At 46.0% G+C, this 17,752-nt stretch overlaps 1 protein-coding gene across 8 annotated transcripts in view; it reads right to left on the reverse strand.

The window, feature by feature from the left end:
- Nucleotides 1-17,752, reverse strand: part of TENM4 (teneurin transmembrane protein 4) — a 1,105,140-nt gene that overhangs the window by 482,345 nt on the left and 605,043 nt on the right. The window lies entirely within an intron of this gene.

Genomic DNA, 17,752 nt, shown 5'->3' on the forward strand with positions numbered 1-17,752 from the left:
AACAGTAAGAATAAAATCAATCTGAGATTGCTGTTTCTCTGGTTTGTTTGCTACTTTTGCACTAAAAAGAATAAAATGAATCAATAGAGCAACGAAGAATCTAGCTGGAAAATATTGGAGAAATGTTATTATACCCACTGTGAAAGAAAGGATGCATAAAGCACAAGAGTTTCACTATGGAAATTATTTAATGGTAAATGCGGGGGAGGGGAATCAAGCTTCAAATTAAAGTATGAATAAATTGAAGTGCTTTATTGAGTTTTAATCAAAATATGTTAACTAAATATGTTAATAAATATTAAACATCAGTGAATATCCTTCCATACATGTATGCTAGTGGAATATCACAAATCAATCAATCAACAACATAGGAACATAGGAAGCTGCCATATACTGAATCAGACCATTGGTCTATCTAGCTCAGTATTGTCTTCACAGACTGGCAGCAGCTTCTCCAAGGTTACAGGCAGGAATCTCTCTCAGCCCTATCTTGGAGATGCTGCCAGGGAGGGAACTTGGAACCTTCTGCTCTTTCCAGAGCGGCTCCATCCCCTGAGGGGAATATCTTACAGTGCTCACACACATCTAGTCTCCCATTCATATGCAACCAGGGCGGACCCTACTTAGCTAACGGGACAGGTCATGCTTGCTACCACAAGGCCAGCTCTCCTCTCCTATTTGATCAATTGATCAAATCTATAGTAGAGCCAAAAGCCGCCCTCTGAAAATATTTCACTCAAATTTGGGGAACTGCATGGCTTCCCACTTTTCACCACTTCTGCCACCAACTTCTCAGAGGTAGCAGCCTGCCCACTGGCTGACAGCTCCTATTTCTTCCCCTCCAGCATGCATCCCAGGGACAATGCTATGCCACTGCATATTATTTCCAGGCCGTGGTTGCTCAAGACCTCTGTGTGCCTGAGGCACCTTGCCAAATGCTGCTCTCTGTCTCTTAACCCCCCGCCCTTTTAAAACTCAGGGGGCAGAAGTGCATCATGGTAGTCTAGAACCAAGCTGCCTGGGGAAACTGCCAGTGTTCCCTATAAGAGAGACTCCCAAATGTTGTTGACTACAACTCCCAGAAGCCGTAGCAGCAATGGCTTTTGCTTGGGGATTATGGGAGTTGTAGTCAACAACATCTGGGAATCCAACACTGGAGATTGCCTCGCTTCTCCTCATGGAAGGGCCACCCTGTTCCCAAGGGACGTTCTGGGAAGCAAATGGCAGCCACCAGCCAGTGGACATCCAGAGAACCCCTAGCACTGCCACCCTCTGCAGAACCTACCTCTCATTGTTTTGGCCATTATGGCTGGGGATGATAGGAGTTGTCCAACAACATCTGGGGACCCAAGGTTTGGAACCCCTGTGCTAGAATAAACCTTATCAAGGTCAACGGACCATTTGTTTAAAGTTTCTTTAGGGGTTTCTTAAGGGTATTTCCATATTGATCCTGCCCGCCCCCACCCGCATGGCCTTCACACACTCCTACACCAAACTTCAGCAAACTATATGGATTCCAAGTTGAACCTAGCCTGTTTTTCACTGGATACAGATGGGATTGTGGGTTGGCATGGGTGGAAGTGTCCACACACCCAAAGGTTATGGAAAACCTCATCCAGCCAGTATCGCCTTTCCTTTAGCACTTCTCCGTGTGCTATAGTGTGCCAAAACAGAAGAGGGGGATGCTCCCATGCAGACCTCCCAAGAGGGAGGAGGGAATTGTTTACCTGGTAAAGCCAGCTCTGACCCCCGAGGGCCTCTTCTCCTATATCATGTTGCCAATATCCCCCACTGCAGGACAACAGCTACCGTATGGATTAGGCCAGGGGTTCTCAAGCTTGGGTCAACAAAATCTGGGGAGCCAAGTATGAGAACTCCTGGATTAGTCAACTGAAAGCCAGGAGCTCAATCAGGCTTGAAGAATTTCACATTTGCCTTTCTTCTTCTTGACCACCACAGTCTTTTCCAAAACCCAAGAAATCAAAGTTTTTCAATGACAACTGCACCACCAAAAAAGAATGTCTAACAGATGGATAGTTCTTTTTAACCGCTGCATTCATTCATTCATTCATTCATTCATTCATTCTCTCTCTCTCTCTCTCTCTCTCTCTCTCTGCATGTGCCAAATTCTAATCGCTCTACTCAGTCCCAAAGATGCCATTAAAAAAATAAAATAAAAGCCAACATATCAGTGTACACTATTCTGTGTGAAGTTGTGACAATATATGTTTAGTTATAACTGCAATTCTAATGCATCCCTGGAAAGATTCCTGCCACCCCAGAATTATTCCTAGTGATGTTTAGTAGACAGTTAAACTAAGGTGTATAATCTTCCTCCTGGATTACAATCTTTGGTGTGGGACTGGATCTTTTATCAGGTCAAGTGGAGTTGACTTTATTTGATTTTTTAAAAAATGTACCTCCATTCTGTAAGATCAGCAAGAAAAAGGCAGCTGAGTTATCTTGATAGGTGACTCTGCAGAGGGGGAAATTGGCCTAGACATTAGTAAGGCTGATAAAGGAGACAGGATTGGACTTTGCCAAGCCATCTGGATGCCAGAGCAACTGATAATGTGATAATAAATGTTACTTATTAGGTGTTGTCTCAGGTCTGTGCTTTCTTAAAGGGTCAAGGACTTAAGGAACTATTTGTTTCCGGCAACAGGAAAACAATGTGCAAGTCCTGTATGAAGGGGCAATGCTTGATATAACCCTGTGAAAGATTTTTCCTGGGGGTTTTGTCTCCCTAACCAGAGATTTTCAAGCAAGTCTTCTTAAGCCAAGGGCTGGGGCAGGGGGAGCATAAGGATTCCTTAAGTTTAATATACAAAGAATCCATCAACAGATACTCTGGGCCAGTGGTGGAAGGGGATGAGTACGTTGGCTGTGGTGTTTTGAGGATGATAAAGGAATGGCATAAGCTAGGAGGCTCTGATGGGCAATTAATGGGCTCATTCTCATGATCAAAATCAGGAGAGGAAGAGCATCCAGCCAAGCTACAAGCCCCGTGCATGCCGCCGAGAAATGGCCATGTGTTGACAAACAGTGAGGCAGGAGGAGCAGGAACCGGTGGTCTGCTAGCCCCAGTCTGGGTAGGTCTGTGCGGAGCAAGCTTTTCCTCCACCTTGCTACAGTGCTGGGTACATAAGGTGGCTTGGCTGCTGCTGTCCTTGCCAGACTGTGGCTAGCACATGATCACTTCCCCTTCTTCCTACCTCCATGACCATTTCTCAGGAGCAGCCACGGAATGAGGCTGGCAGTGGCCTGCGTTCGGCCGTGGCGGCCCCTGGCCCCGCCCCCGTGTCAGACACCGGGGCCCGGCTAGCCACGCCCCCACAGCTGATGACAGATGTGGGGGCGTGGTATCCCTCCCAAACGGGGCCATGTGGCCCCGTTTGGAAAGCAGATCAGCCCATGCTGTGCTGGGCAGTGCGGGCCAGAGCAACTCTCCCTTGCCTTTAAAGGCAGGGAGAGCCATTCCAACTGCACTGCCAATGCAGCGCGGGCCAATCGGCTCCGTTTGGGAGGGAGATCGGCCCCGCTGCATTGGCAGTGAGCCAGGAGCGGCTCTCCCTGCCTTTAAAGGCAGGGAGAGTCGCTCCAGCCCACACTGGCAATGCAGCGTGGGCCGACTTTGTTCCTAAACAGGGCCACATGGCCCCGTTTTGGAGTGAAATAACGGCCCCCGCATCTGACGTCAGACGCAGGGGGTGTTTCGGCGCTGCTGATTGGCGGCGGCCTGGGTTCTTTGAACCCGTTCGCCCCATGGTGTTTCCGCCCCATGGTGGTTCCGCCCCTGCTCAGGAGTGCCCATGGGGTTTGGAGCCTGGCTGGGTGCTCTTTCTACTCCAATACATAGGAACATAGGAAGTTGCCTTCTACCGAGTCAGACCATTGGTCCATCTAGCTCAGTATTTTCTACACAGACTGGCAGCAGTTTCTCCAAGGCTGCAGGCTGAGTTTCTCTCGGCTCTATCTTGGAGATGCCAGGGAGGGAACTTGGAACCTTCTGCATGCAAGCATGCAGGTGCTCTTCCAAGAGCGGCCCCCATCCCCTAAGGGGAATATCTTATAGTGTTCACATCTCCCATTCAAATACAAACCAGGGCTGACCCTGCTTAGAAAAGGGGACAAGTAATGCTTGCTACCACAGGACCAGCTCTCCTCACTTTTGATCTGAGAACCTGCCCAATGTTTACTAGGGACTGAAGAAGCAATAACATAGCTCCAGACATTGACTGACTCCTGCACAAGCCATGATGCCCTTTACAGGTGAAACTCGGAAAATTAGAATATCGTGCAAAAGTCCATTAATTTCAGTAATGCAAATTAAAAGGTGAAACTGATATATGAGACAGACGCATTACATGCAAAGCGAGATAAGTCAAGCCTTAATTTGTTATAATTGTGATGATCATGGCGTATAGCTCATGAAAACCCCAAATCCACAATCTCAGAAAATTAGAATATTACATGGAACCAAGAAGACAAGGATTGAAGAATAGAACAATATTGGACCTCTGAAAAGTATAAGCATGCATATGTATTCAGTACTTGGTTTGGGCCCCTTTTGCAGCAATTACTGCCTCAATGCGGCGTGGCATGGATGCTATCAGCCTGTGGCACTGATGAGGTGTTATGGAAGACCAGGATGCTTCATTAGCGGCCTTCAGCAATTCTGCATTGTTTGGTCTCATGTCTCTCATCCTTCTCTTGGCAATGCCCCATAGATTCTCTATGGGGTCAGGTCAGGCGAGTTTGCTGGCCAATCAAGCACAGTACACTGTATACTTTTCAGAGGTCCGATATTGTTCTATTCTACAATCCTTGTCTTCTTGGTTCCATGTAATATTCTAATTTTCTGGGATTGTGGATTTGGGGTTTTCATGAGCTGTACGCCATGATCATCACAATTATAATAAATTAAGGCTTGACTTATCTCGCTTTGCATGTAATGCGTCTGTCTCATATATTAGTTTCACCTTTTAATTTGCATTACTGAAATTAATGGACTTTTGCACGATATTCTAATTTTCCGAGTTTCACCTGTACAGATGTCTATGCACATGTTCATGTTTTTGGGGGGCGAATGACTGTACATGCATTCATTTTAAAAGTGAACCTGAGTGCAGACCCCCAGAAAACCATGATACAGATAGGAAGCTTACTGATTAGGTTTGATCCCAAATAGTGGCTGACATCCAGAACAAGGGAGTTCAAGCATGCCTAACATGAGTGCCAAACAGTGCTGGTCCTTGTGCTGGTCCCTGCACTTTCTGGAGCATAGGTGGTCTTGAGCTCTTGTAAAAGAGCACAAATACTTTTCTCAGTTCACTGATTTGGAAGTGTTCTGAGAGAGTGGGAAGACATTGTTGAGGGTCAACCAACATGTCCCTGCTCTAAGAGAGCCCTTCTGGGGCACAGGCTCCAAAAGATTCTGGGATACAGCTCTGCCGGGCCTTTCCGCTGGCCGTGGGCGGGCCCGAGTACTCACCCAGTCGGGGGGCCAGGAAGATGGAGGCAATACAGTCCCCGGTTACAGGCAAAGGCAGCTGGGACCTTACACAGTTGCCAGGGAGTGCCAGGAATCACAGGGACCCACAGACGGTGGATGGGCCAGCATGGCCCAACAGGTAGCCTCCTGGTGGCCAAGAGGAGAAGGCAGGGCCTCAACAGCTGGCAAAACAGGCAACAGCTGAAGGAGGGAGGATGCAGGCAGCCACACTGGAGAGGACAGAGTCAGGAGAGGGTGGTTGGGACTGCCCTGATTGCAGGGCTTTATTTAAGGCTTGGGTGGCATTGGCCAGGGATGAGGAGGTCTGGAGAGTTGGGAGTGAATTGGGCCTAGAGTCTCCCAATGAGGAGCAGTCATAACCCTCTCCCTGACAGCTGGTAGAGGAAATGGGAGACCATTAACCCCCTCCCCAACGCTTCTGAGGCCACCTCCACAGCCTAAGAACAGGATCAGAGGAAGGGAGGCGGTTGGAGACTGGGATCCCCAGCCAGTGCGTGACAAGCTCCAAAATGTTTTTGTGCTCCTGCGCAAGAGTGCAAGTCTACCCACACTTTGGAAAACCCAGGGACCTGCAGAGGGACTAGAACTGCAGGGGCAGTCATATTAGGAGCTTGTGTTCCCTTTGTCTGGAAGTCAGGGCTCAAATCTGGGACCTTGTGCAAGCAAAGCCGGTGCTTTACCATGGACCTACAGCCCATCTCCATGAACAGTAAATATTAAGGTTGTTCACACGACCCAAGTGGTGGTGGTGGGGAGGCAGAATCCTACCTACCTTCCCCCAGATGATCAGAGCTTTTGGGGGCTCCACTGCTCACGCACCCTCACAAGCAGTGCAGTGATCGTCTCCCAAAGTGGGAATGGGAGGAGGGAGTTTTACCATATCCCACAACGCAATGCACAGGCAGCAGAGAGGCAGTCCACAGCATTACAGTGGCTTTGCTCTGCCTGGCTGTACTTTCCACAGGACTCTATGGCCCTGATGGCCACTGGCAGACAGAGCTGCAAAAGCCTGGAACCATGCATGCAGACAACTGCACACCCAGGTAGGAGAGGAGCTCCCCCTCACACCTAGATTTGCACCTAGGAAACCAAGTCAGGTTACCCAGGTCCAGGTGGGGTGGGTGGGCAGGTACGCCGTGCGTCCAGATGGTCAGGGAAAGCCAGTTTTTCTACAGCCCAGCTTAGCTTTCCATGCTCATGAGGACAGCCCCAATGAACATCACCCCTCAAAAATCAAGTTTACAAGAGAAACAAGAAGGGCTCTCAAAAAGGCTGGCAAGGAATGGGGAGAGAAAGGCAGGTTCACTTGGCTCCCCCGCCCAGTTACCCTGAATGGACCACACAACTGGAGGTAAACATTTGCTTTGCTCAACCTTAGCTTTGGAGTTCAACAGCAAACCTTCTGCACAGCTCTATCACAGAGAGGCAGGAGGTTACCCAGGCCCCAAATGCCTTCCTCAGGCTAAAGGCTCCTTTGTTTTAGGCACAAAGTGAGTAATTTGAGTTTGTGCCACTGTTGTCATCCACTTTGCATATCTTTTATTCCCCTCTTAATTGGCATTATGCTCAGAAACCTGTCTAGAAGGCCATGGGAACGAAAAGGCACTTTTGCTCCCCCCTCCACTTTTAAAAAAAAAAATATATAAGCAAGCAGGATCCAATTAAAGTGCTATTATCTCTCTCTTCTGCAGCAACCGGCCTCGTTTGACAGACTACAACAGAAAAGGAGACGTGTTGTTAGTCTAGAGAGCCTGGCTACCTTTTCTTATGAAAATTAATGTTGGAAAAAAAGCAAGGAAGAGAAAGAGAGAGATGGGTAAGAGCATAAAAGGGGAAAGAAAGCAGCACAAGTGGCTGAGAGTGGGAGGGGGGCAAAAGTGGGCTGTTTTGTGAAATGTGTGACCTGGCACTTGAGACGAGTTGCTTCTTTTCTGAAGAGGCCAATGACCTAAGATTTAGAATCCATTGGTGGGGTCTAGCAGCAGGGCTGCGGAAGGCGGGTGGAGGGGTGCAGGGAGAGAGGGAGGGAGAGAGGAGTTTGGCGGCTGGGAGCAAGGACCAAGCCGGAGAGAAGGTGGGTGTTTGGGAAGAGAGCTGATGCTGGGATGCTTTTAGCAGCGACTGCGGTGGCCACGCCACCAAAGGCAAATGAATACTCCCTGCAGGGATTGTTCTGAACAGATTGTTTCTTCTTTCTATGCTGATATTGCTTACATTATCTTTGTTGCACTAAATCTTTATGCTGGGGCGGCTTGTTCTTGAGGCAGGGTGAGGAGGTCACTTCAGGTGGTGGGACAGACAGCGGCCTTTTCAGTCATTGTGCCTCGTCCTTGGAACATCCTTCCTTTGCTCTTCTGCCACTCTCTGAACTTTTCCAGAAAGATATAAAAATGTGTGTGGGGGGGGGGTTTCTCAAGCACTTTAAAGGGAAACTCATACTGGTTGCTGAACTGAATCCATTGACCGTTTCTATCCATTCGAATCTTCTGTGGTTCTATATTAATAGCATTACACTGTTGCACATTGTTCTGGAAATCCTTGTGATTGAGAGGCAGGACATACAAGTACATTACTAGCATCTGTACAGTTAAGGTGAGTTGTAAAAACATCATCCCACCATTATAATTTTTTAAAAAAATCTTATCTTCTAATTTTTAAATTTTAATGTGTTTTTATCTATTGTGATTTTAATCAGATTCATGAATTTTAAATGTTTTATATTTTATATTATGTTTTAATCTGTACACCGCCTAGAGATTTCTATATTAAGGAGGACAGAAATTCAATAAATAAAAAAATAAAAAATAAAAATAAGCAGTATATACATATTCATCGTATTTGTATTGGTCATACAATTGATCCTTTTCACCTGAAATTTGGTCCAGACCAACTAACACTACCATCTCTCCCAATTACATTCAGATCTACTGAGCTATGATCAACATAAAGCAGTTTGAAAATTGGCCTCTAAAAAGCTGATTCGCTTGTTGGAGACCTATATTTGGCCAAGGCTTGATAAATATAGGTCTCCAATAATTTTCCTGCCCCTTTAAATGTTTCCAGAATTCCAGGTCCATAGTAGAATGCATTCATTTCGGGGGGAAGATCCATCCAGTATTTTCATGTCCTTAGCCTTTAAAAGTCTGCCTTGTTACAGGCTAACCATCTAAATGCACAGATCACAGCACATGCAAGAAGTAGGAGTTGTTTCTATGATATGAGGTCGTTCATACAACCTCTGAGAGCACTGGGAAGGGCGGGAGGGAGGGAGGCAGAATACAGAGTGACCTTCCCCCAGATGATCCAGCGTGGTCCCAGGCCCCATAACTCATGTGCCCACAAGATCAGCACTTTTGCGAGCTGTGTGGCATTCTGGAGGCCAGGAAAATGCCTCCCGGCCTCCAGATATCCCACAATGCAGCACATAATGAGCAAGGTGCATTGAAGGATCCCACTGTGAATCAGGCGCACCATAGCCTGAGCATTTACACAACCTTTTACCCAGATAAAGCCACCTAATGGCACAGCAGGGAAATGACTTGACTAGCAATCCAGAAGTTGCCGGTTAGAATCCCCACTGGTATGTTTCCCAGACTATGGGAAACACCTACATTGGGCAGCAGCATTATAGGAAGATGCTGAAAGGCATCATCTCATACTGGAGATGGCAGTCTCCTGTATTCTACCAAAGGCAACCACAGGGCTCTGTGGTCACCAGGAGTCAACACTGACTCGACGGCACACTTTACCTTTCCTTACCTTTTACCAAGATAAGCAGTTGGGTAAAAATCCCAGGCTACCTGGTAGGGCAGCACCAGGATCGAGCTCGAGCCTGGGGCTTCACACGAGCAGCCCTACCCAGGTAGGGCTGCCCAAGCCGGCGTGGGGCTGCTCGTGCGAACATCCTCAATGTTTTCCCTTCCGCAAGATGTAATGGTTGCCTGTCCAGCCAAATACGAGGGACAAATCCAGAGCTGAACATTCTACGGGTAATAAAATTGAAACATTTGTCCAGTCTACCTGAAATCTGGCATGGAGTACTTATTTTATTTTATTTACATTTTATATCCCGCTCTTCCTCCAAGGAGCCCAGAGCGGTGTACTACATACTTAGGTTTCTCCTCACAACAACCCTGTGAATTAGGTTAGGCTGAGAGAGAGAAGTGACTGGCCCAGAGTCACCCAGCAAGTATCATGGCTGAATGGGAATTTGAACTCAGGTCTCCCCGCTCCTAGTCCAGCACTCTAGCCACTACACCATGCTGGCTCCTACTTAGGAGACAATTGCCACTAACTACCCAGATTTGGTGCACCTGCACTGAGAAATGACCAAGATACTCTCCATTTGAAGAGAGTACCCCCTAAGAAGGTGAAAAAAATGATGCTGCTTTTTAAAACACAAGGTATTTGCGCGATGATGACACTTTTAGGCCGCTTACATGACAGCTAAGAGGACATGTGTCCAACCTGGCTTCAAGAGCTGTAAGCACTCCTGATTTTCTAACATCTGTTATCAAACAACTTAGAAGAAGGAGGGGGAAAGTGATCATCTGTGAGACAGGAGTGGGTGGTGTCATCCTTACCCAGCTCCTGTCTCACAGACAACAATTCTCCGCTCCTCCTACCTCCAATAGCACACGACCAAAAATCAGGAACTACACAATCGTGTGAACTGCCTTATTACATTTGCTTCTATCAGTGTGGGAGCAATATAAGCAATATCAATTTTAAGGACCTTAACTCTCACCTTAAACTGACAGGTGGGCTTTTTAAAAAATTGAATATTTTAGGTTGGGCATGCCTGAAATTGTCTTATATTAGTCAGACTATTGGACCAGCTACCTCAGTAATATCTATTCCATCTAGCAGTGGCTTACCTTTGGACATCATGGCTGGGCATGAAGAGGGTTGTAGTCCAAGTTAATAGTTTAAACATTTTTAAATTTTAAATTTTTGTAATGTTTTAACCTTTTTACTTGTTGTTTTTATTCTTTTGTTGTAAACCACCCAGAGACTTCCATTTTGGGCGGTATACAAATATGTTAAATAAAATAAATAACTGGGGACTTAAAGTTGGGAACAGTGTTCCTTCTAACGGGGATTCCCAGATGTTGTTGACTACAACTCCCATAATCCCCAAGGAAAAACCATTGCAGCTGGGGATTCTGGGAGATGTAGTCAACAACATCTGGGAATCCTTGTTAGAGGGAATACTGGTTGGGTACCCCTGATGTAGGGTTAGGGTCTAGTATTTATGATGCCAGCTCTGTGCATCTACTGCACCTTTGTCTTCCTTCAAAAATTAAAATGATTTTTTTTAATTAAAAAGCCAACTTTAAAGTAATCTTCTATATGTCAGTTGCAATGCAATCTTCAGCTGTAATACTCTTCAAAGGATAGAGGTAATTATTTTCCGTTTCAGATAACTGAGCTCAGACTTCCTAGAACAATGGAGTGCTTTACTCATCATGAGCTGCTTAAAAACAGCTGTGTTAAACTCAAAAGGTACAAGTCCTACTTTTTAAATGATAAATAGTACCTTTTAATTTGAAATATGAAGCCAGCACTGGGAGGGGAGAAGTAGATTTGAGAAGGTAGCAAACCTTTCTTTAAAAATTACTTCTTTCCCAACAAACAAACAAACAGGAGGAGGGGGAGATTTTGAGGGACTGGTATCTCTTCAGGGGAGAAGTCCCAATGTGTATCTATGTTTGCTTTTTGCCAGGGCTTGTTTTTTTTAAATCAGGGCTTGTTTTGGTAGCTGTGTGGCTTTCAGTTCTGGTTTCTCTTTTGCCTGGAGAAAGACAGTGGGAGGAGCCAGCTAGGGCTGAGGTGAGTCATACCTGGTGTGAGGGGCCACAATCCTGTTGAGCCTGTTTGCTTCAGTTTGAAGCCTCCTCTCTATATAAGAGGAGGCAATTAGGGGACTTAGCAACCAGAGATAAGTGAACAGGAACTAGAAAACAGGTATCATAAGAGTTTTGGGTAGGGTTTAGTGGGGAAGTGTGTAAACATATAGTGGGTGTTAAGAAATATGGTGGAACAGTGAGAACCAGTGGGACACTATTATTCCTAGATATAAAGGACAGGGAGGGGCAAATTGTGGGTAGAGTAGCACCGTATGTTAAAGAAGAGATGGAATCCAACAAGTTAGAAAATCTAGAAGGACGAGTCCTCCACAGAAACCCTGTGGGTGAAAATAGAAGGAAATGTGCTACTAGAGACATGCTATCACTATCCTGATCAAAACGCTGACAGTGAGTGGGAATTGAAGAACAAAACCAGGAAGGTGTCAAAGAGATACAGAGCTGTAATAATGGGCGACTTCAATTACCCACACATAGACTGGGTAAATTCACATTCAAGTAATGACAAAGAGGCAAAATTTCTAGATATGCTGAACAACTGTGCCCTAGAACAGTTGGGTCATGGAACCAACCAGAGAGAAGCTGACCTTGGACTTAATCCTGAGTAGCGCACAGGAACTGGTGCTAGATGTCAGTGTCATCGACCCTTTAGGGAACAGTGACCGCAGTGCGATCAAATTCAGAATATATGTGAGGAGAGAATTGCCAAGGAAGTCTAACACAGACACTTTCACAGGAAACTTCTCTAAAAGGAGGAGTTTGGTGAAAAGAAAACTGAAAGACAAAATCAAGAGTGCCACTTCACTCCAGAATGCATAGAGTTTATTTAAAACCACAATAATAGAAGCTCAGTTAAAATGTATACCAAAAAGGAGGAAAGGAAGGAACCACCAAGTCTGGGATGATGCCAGCATGACTAACAAGTAAAGTCAAGGAAGATATAAAGGGGAAGAAGGCTTCCTTCCAAAACTGGAAGGCCTGCCCAAATGAAGAGAACAGAAAGGAACACAAACTCTGGCAAAATAAATGCAAGGAGGCAATAAGAGAGGTGAAAAGAGAATTTGAGGAACATTTAGCTAAAAACATCAAGAGGAATAACAAAAATTTCTTTAAATACATCAGAAGCATGAAACCTATCAGGGAGGCGGTTGGTCTTTCAGATGATGAGGGAGTGAAAGAGATTATTAAGGAGGATATGGAGATTGCAGAGAAGCTAATCAGGTTCTTGGCATCTGACTTCATGGCAGAGGATACTGAGCATATGCCTGTGCCTGAACCAATCTTCTCAGGGTCAGAAGCTAAATAACTGAGTCAGACAGAAGTGACAAAAGTTGACTTGGTAAACTATCTGAAAAAATTAAACATTAGCAAATCATCAGGTCCAGACGGCATCCACCTGAGACTCATCAATTTATCTAAACCCTTCTTCAAGCCATCCATGTTGGTGGCTGTCACCTTGTGGCAGGGAATTCCATAGGTTAATTATGTGTTGTGTGAAAAAGTACTTCCTTTTGGTGTTCCTAAATTCTTTAAGAACTCAAATGTGAAATTGCCACCCTCCTTGCAAAAATAAGTAATTTGTCCGTACAATCAAGCTCTGTTGTTCATAAATGATCTAGAAGTTAGTGTAAGCAGCAAGGTGGCCAAGTCTGCACATGACACCAAACTATTTAGGGTAGTGAAATCCAAAATAGATTGCGAGGAGCTCCAAAAGGATCTGGGGAGTGGGCAACAAAATGGCAGATGTAGTTCAATGTTAGCAAGTGTAAAAAAAAGTGGTGCATATAGGGGCAACACACACACACACACACACACACACACACACACACACACACACCAACTTCACATATACACTGATGCAGTCTGAGCTGTTAGTGACTGACCAGAAGAGATCTTGGGATCATGGTGGACAGGTCGTTGAAAGTGTCAACTCAATCTGCGGCAGCTGTGAAAAAGGCCAATTCCATGCTTGGAATATTAGGAAGGGGACTGAAAATGCAAATGCTAATACTGTAATTCCCCTTTAAAAATCTATGGTGCGGCCACATTTGGAATACTGTGTGCGGTTCTGGTCACTATACCTCAAAAAGCACATAGAACTGCAGAAGGTGCAGAAGAGGGCAGCCAAGATGATCATGGGCCTAGAGCACCTTATGCAGTTAGGCTATAACACCTAGAGCTTTTTAGTTTAGATAAAAAAGGAAATTGAGAGGTGACATTATAGAGGTCCATAAAATTATGCATGGTGTGAAGAGAGTGGACAGAGAGAAAATTTTCTTTCTCTTGCATAATGCTAGAACCAGGGTTCACTCCATGAAACTCATTGACAAGAAATTTAGGAACACCAAAAGGAAGTACTTTTTCACACAACACATAATTAACCTATGGAATTCCCTGCCACAAGGTGACAGCCACCAACATGGATGGCTTGAAGAAGGGCTTAGATAAATTAATGGATGATGTCTATCCAATGGCTACTAGTCTGAGGGCTATAGCCCACCTCCAGGCTAAGAGGCCTCTAAATACCAGTTGCATGGGAACAACAGCAAAAGAGAGGGCATGACCTCAGCTCTTGCCTGTAGGTGTCCCAAAGGCATCTGGTGGGCCACTATGTGAAACAGGATGCTGGCCTTGAGCCTGATTCAGCAGGGTTGTTCTTATGTTATGTTCTTATTTGTAGTGTCTCTGATTACCATGGCCACATTTGCTTTCTTACAACACTCCTCTGTAAGTCAATTGTTTTTATTCATGTTTTACGAAAGGCCCAAGCCAATAGGACTTGCTCAAGGTCACATTTATTTATTTATTTTATTAGGAACATTTAATATACCGCCCTCTCCCAAGACTCTGGGCGGTGTACAAAAACATGCAAAGCAAGACAGCATTAAAATTACATTCTAAATTAAAAACTAAAGTAACTAACAAAAAGAAAAAACCAAATAGGTAAACTACAGGGCAAAAGCCTGGCAAAAAAGAAAAGTCTTCAACAGAGATTTAAAAATCAATAAGGAAGGAGCTAAACGAATCTGAAAGAGAAGGGAGTTCCAGAGAAGTGGGGCAGCAACCGAAAAGGCCCTTTCACAGGTCCTAGCGCCCCGAACCTCTCAGAAATCAGGGAGCGACAGAAGGGCCATGTGAGGAGATCTGACTGGACAGGATGTAACTGGATGGGAGAGGCAGGTCTGTAGGTATGGCATACAGGAAGTCCTTGACTTAAGACATTCCAAGTTAAGACAAATGACACTTATGTTGCTTGTAAATGGCCATCTTGTTTCAACTTTACTACTGTGTTTCAACTTCAAATACCTGCTGCAGGAGGGGAGGCATCTCTAGATGGCTTCTGGTGAGTGGGCTAGAGGAAGAAGAAGCAACAATGGTGGTCAAGGCTCACATTGTCATCAGGACTGGTAGTCCTGCCAGCAGCTGCTGCTGCATCTAAGGCTGACTCACCTGTCCAAGGGGTTCCCCTCCCTGTCGCACCTCCTCCTCCTCCTCCTCACTTAGCTGCAGTGCTGTGATAGCAAGAGGAAGGGAGCCCATCTCAGTTCAGAAGGTATGCCCAGTGTTGTCACTGCTGTCCCAACACTGGAAGTTGGGCATGCTGGTTAGGGGTGTGCAATTCGGATTTTCGGTGATTCGGTTCGGGACCCAAACTGAATCACCCCTGTTCTGTTTTGTGCCCGAATATGGGCCACCCAAATCACCCCTGATTCGGTTCGGATTCGGATTTAATCCGAATCCGAATTGATTTGGGGGAGAAAGGGCCCAGGGGCAAAATTTTTGATTTTTGGTGTCTTTGGGGCAGATTGGGGGCAGAAAGTGGATTTTTGAAGTGGATTTTTGAAGCAGAGTGATTGGGCAGAGGGCTGGGTTTTGGTGAATTTCTGAGGTTTTTCTTCATAAGGTGCAGTGTGCTAGATTGATATTCATAGTAAATGAGAGTGTGAAAAAGTGAAAGTGGGGTCATGAGAGTTCTTTAATTAAAAAAATCTCATTTGCTATCATTGAATGAGAATTCACACCTCAGAAGTTTTTCTGAAGGGATGTTTCCCCTTATTTTCTGAGGTGTGAATTCTCATTTAATGATAGCAGATGAGATTTTTTTCAATTAAAGAACTCTCATGACCCCACTTTCACTTTTTCACACTCTCATTTACTATGAATATCAATCTAGCACACTGCACCTTATGAAGAAAAACCTCAGAAATTCACCAAAATCCAGCCCTCTGCCCAATCACTCTGAAATTGGGGACGGGTGGTAGCCTCCACCCATTAGGCACTATCTACCAGCCCACCCCACTCTTTTGGGGCAGATCCACTTTCTGCCCCCAATCTGCCCCAAAGACACCAAAACTTCAAAAATTCCCAAAAAATCAGCCCTCTGCCCAATCCCCCTAAATTTGGGGTGGTAGCCTCCACCCATTAGGCACTACCACCCCACCCCACTCTTTTGGGGCAGATACACTTTCTGCCCCCAATCTGCCCCAAAGACACAAAAACTTCAAAAATTCCTAAAAAATCAGCCCTTTGTCCAATCCACCTTAAATTGGGGTGGTAGCCTCCACCCATTAGGCACTACCACCCCACCCCACTATTCTGCCCCAGGCCCCACTTTCTGCCCCAATCTGCCCCAAAGACATGAAAACTGCAGAAATTTCCCAAAAATCAGCCGTTTGCCCAATCCCCCTGAAATTGGGGTGGTAGCCTGCACCCATTAGGCACTACCCCCCCACCCCACTCTTTTTGCCCAGATCCCATGCTATGCCCCCAAACTGCCCCAAAGTCACTAAAACTTCAAAAAATCCCCCAAAATCGGTCATGAGCCGAATCACCCGAATTTTTCGGCCCCGAAATTCAGGCGATTCGGCTCGGCCCCGAAAAATATCGGGGGACATCAAGGGTGATTCAGTTCAGCCCCGAATCACCTGAAATTGCTCATTTTGGGCACAGATCGATCTGTGCCCGAAATTTTTTGCACATCCCTAATGCTGGTGCACTTTGGGAACTAGTGGTTTAGCTGAACCACTGCCAGCTTTCTTTCTTTCTTTCTTTCATATTTACAAACTGGGTCCTTTGTGTAAAGTGTGCGTTCTCTGGAAGCAGGACTCAGGCGACTTACTCCCCACACCACGAAGGGAGCTCTCAGGGAGGGAGTTATCAGCATTCTCTCTGCTGTGCTGCAGCGCCCCCTTGCTAACCTTGTTAGTACTGTGGCCTTTCCGCATAGGTGAAGGTGCCAATACGGTCCTGGCTGGCTCTGTGTAGCCTTTGCTCCAGGCTTGGTTCCTCAGACTGAGCTACTTGTCTCAAACAACAGCACAGGCTGCCTGGCCTGGCCTGCACAAACCACTACTTGACCCCTCAGCTGTCCTCAGTCGTGCCTTCTTCCTCTGGCCCTTCCAGGGCAGCAGTAGGTGAACCTGGCCCTCCAGGTGATGTTGAATTGCAACTCTCACCATTCCTAGCCACAATAATAATGGGAGTTGTAGTTCAACAGCAGCTAGAGGGCCAGGTTTGTCCACCCCTAGGGACACAGCAGACTGCCTTATATTGAGCTCAGTATTAGGCTTGCTTACGCAACCGCCACGTGGCTAAGGCAAGCATCCTACCCAGGTTCGAGAGCGGTGTGTGCTCTCGCCTTCCAATCAAGTGGGAGGGGAAAGCAAGGGAGGATGCAGGGGAAGTGATTGTGTGCAAGGATCCCACTGGGTAGGAGGGCTTTCCCTCCTACCTCATTAAACAGCTGGGTACAGCTGCTGGGTAGGATGGAGCACCCCTACCCAGCGGGAGCCTTTGCACACAATCACTCCCCCCACCTCCTACCCCCCAAAAGGAGAGCGCACAGCTCCCGAACGTGGGTGGGATGCTCATCCTACCTATTTAACAATTGTGTGAACAAGTTGATTGTCTGCTTTGACTGGCAGCAGCTTTCCAAAGCTTTCACGCAGGAGTCTTTCTCTTTCTCAGCCCTACCTGGAGATGCTGCCAGGGATTGAACCTGGGACCTTCTGCATGCAAAGCAGATGCTCTTCCACTGAGCTACGGACCCATCCCCTTCTCATTCTCATCTGAGCAGCAGGTTGGCTTATAATAATAATAATTATTATTATTGTTAATAACAACAACAACAACAACACACCAGATATAACTGTAGTGGAGAAGAAAGAAAAACAAGTTAAAATAATCGACATAGCAATACCAGGGGATAGCAGAATAGAAGAAAAAGAAATAGAAAAAATCACCAAATACAAAGATCTACAAATTGAAATTGAAAGGCTGTGGCAGAAGAAGACCCAAATAATTCCAGTGGTAATTGGCACCCCCCTGGGTGCAGTTCCAAAAGACCTTGAAGAGCACCTAACACCATAGG

Source organism: Hemicordylus capensis, chromosome 3, assembly GCF_027244095.1.
Source record: "Hemicordylus capensis ecotype Gifberg chromosome 3, rHemCap1.1.pri, whole genome shotgun sequence".
In the NCBI taxonomy this organism is placed as follows: domain Eukaryota; kingdom Metazoa; phylum Chordata; class Lepidosauria; order Squamata; family Cordylidae; genus Hemicordylus; species Hemicordylus capensis.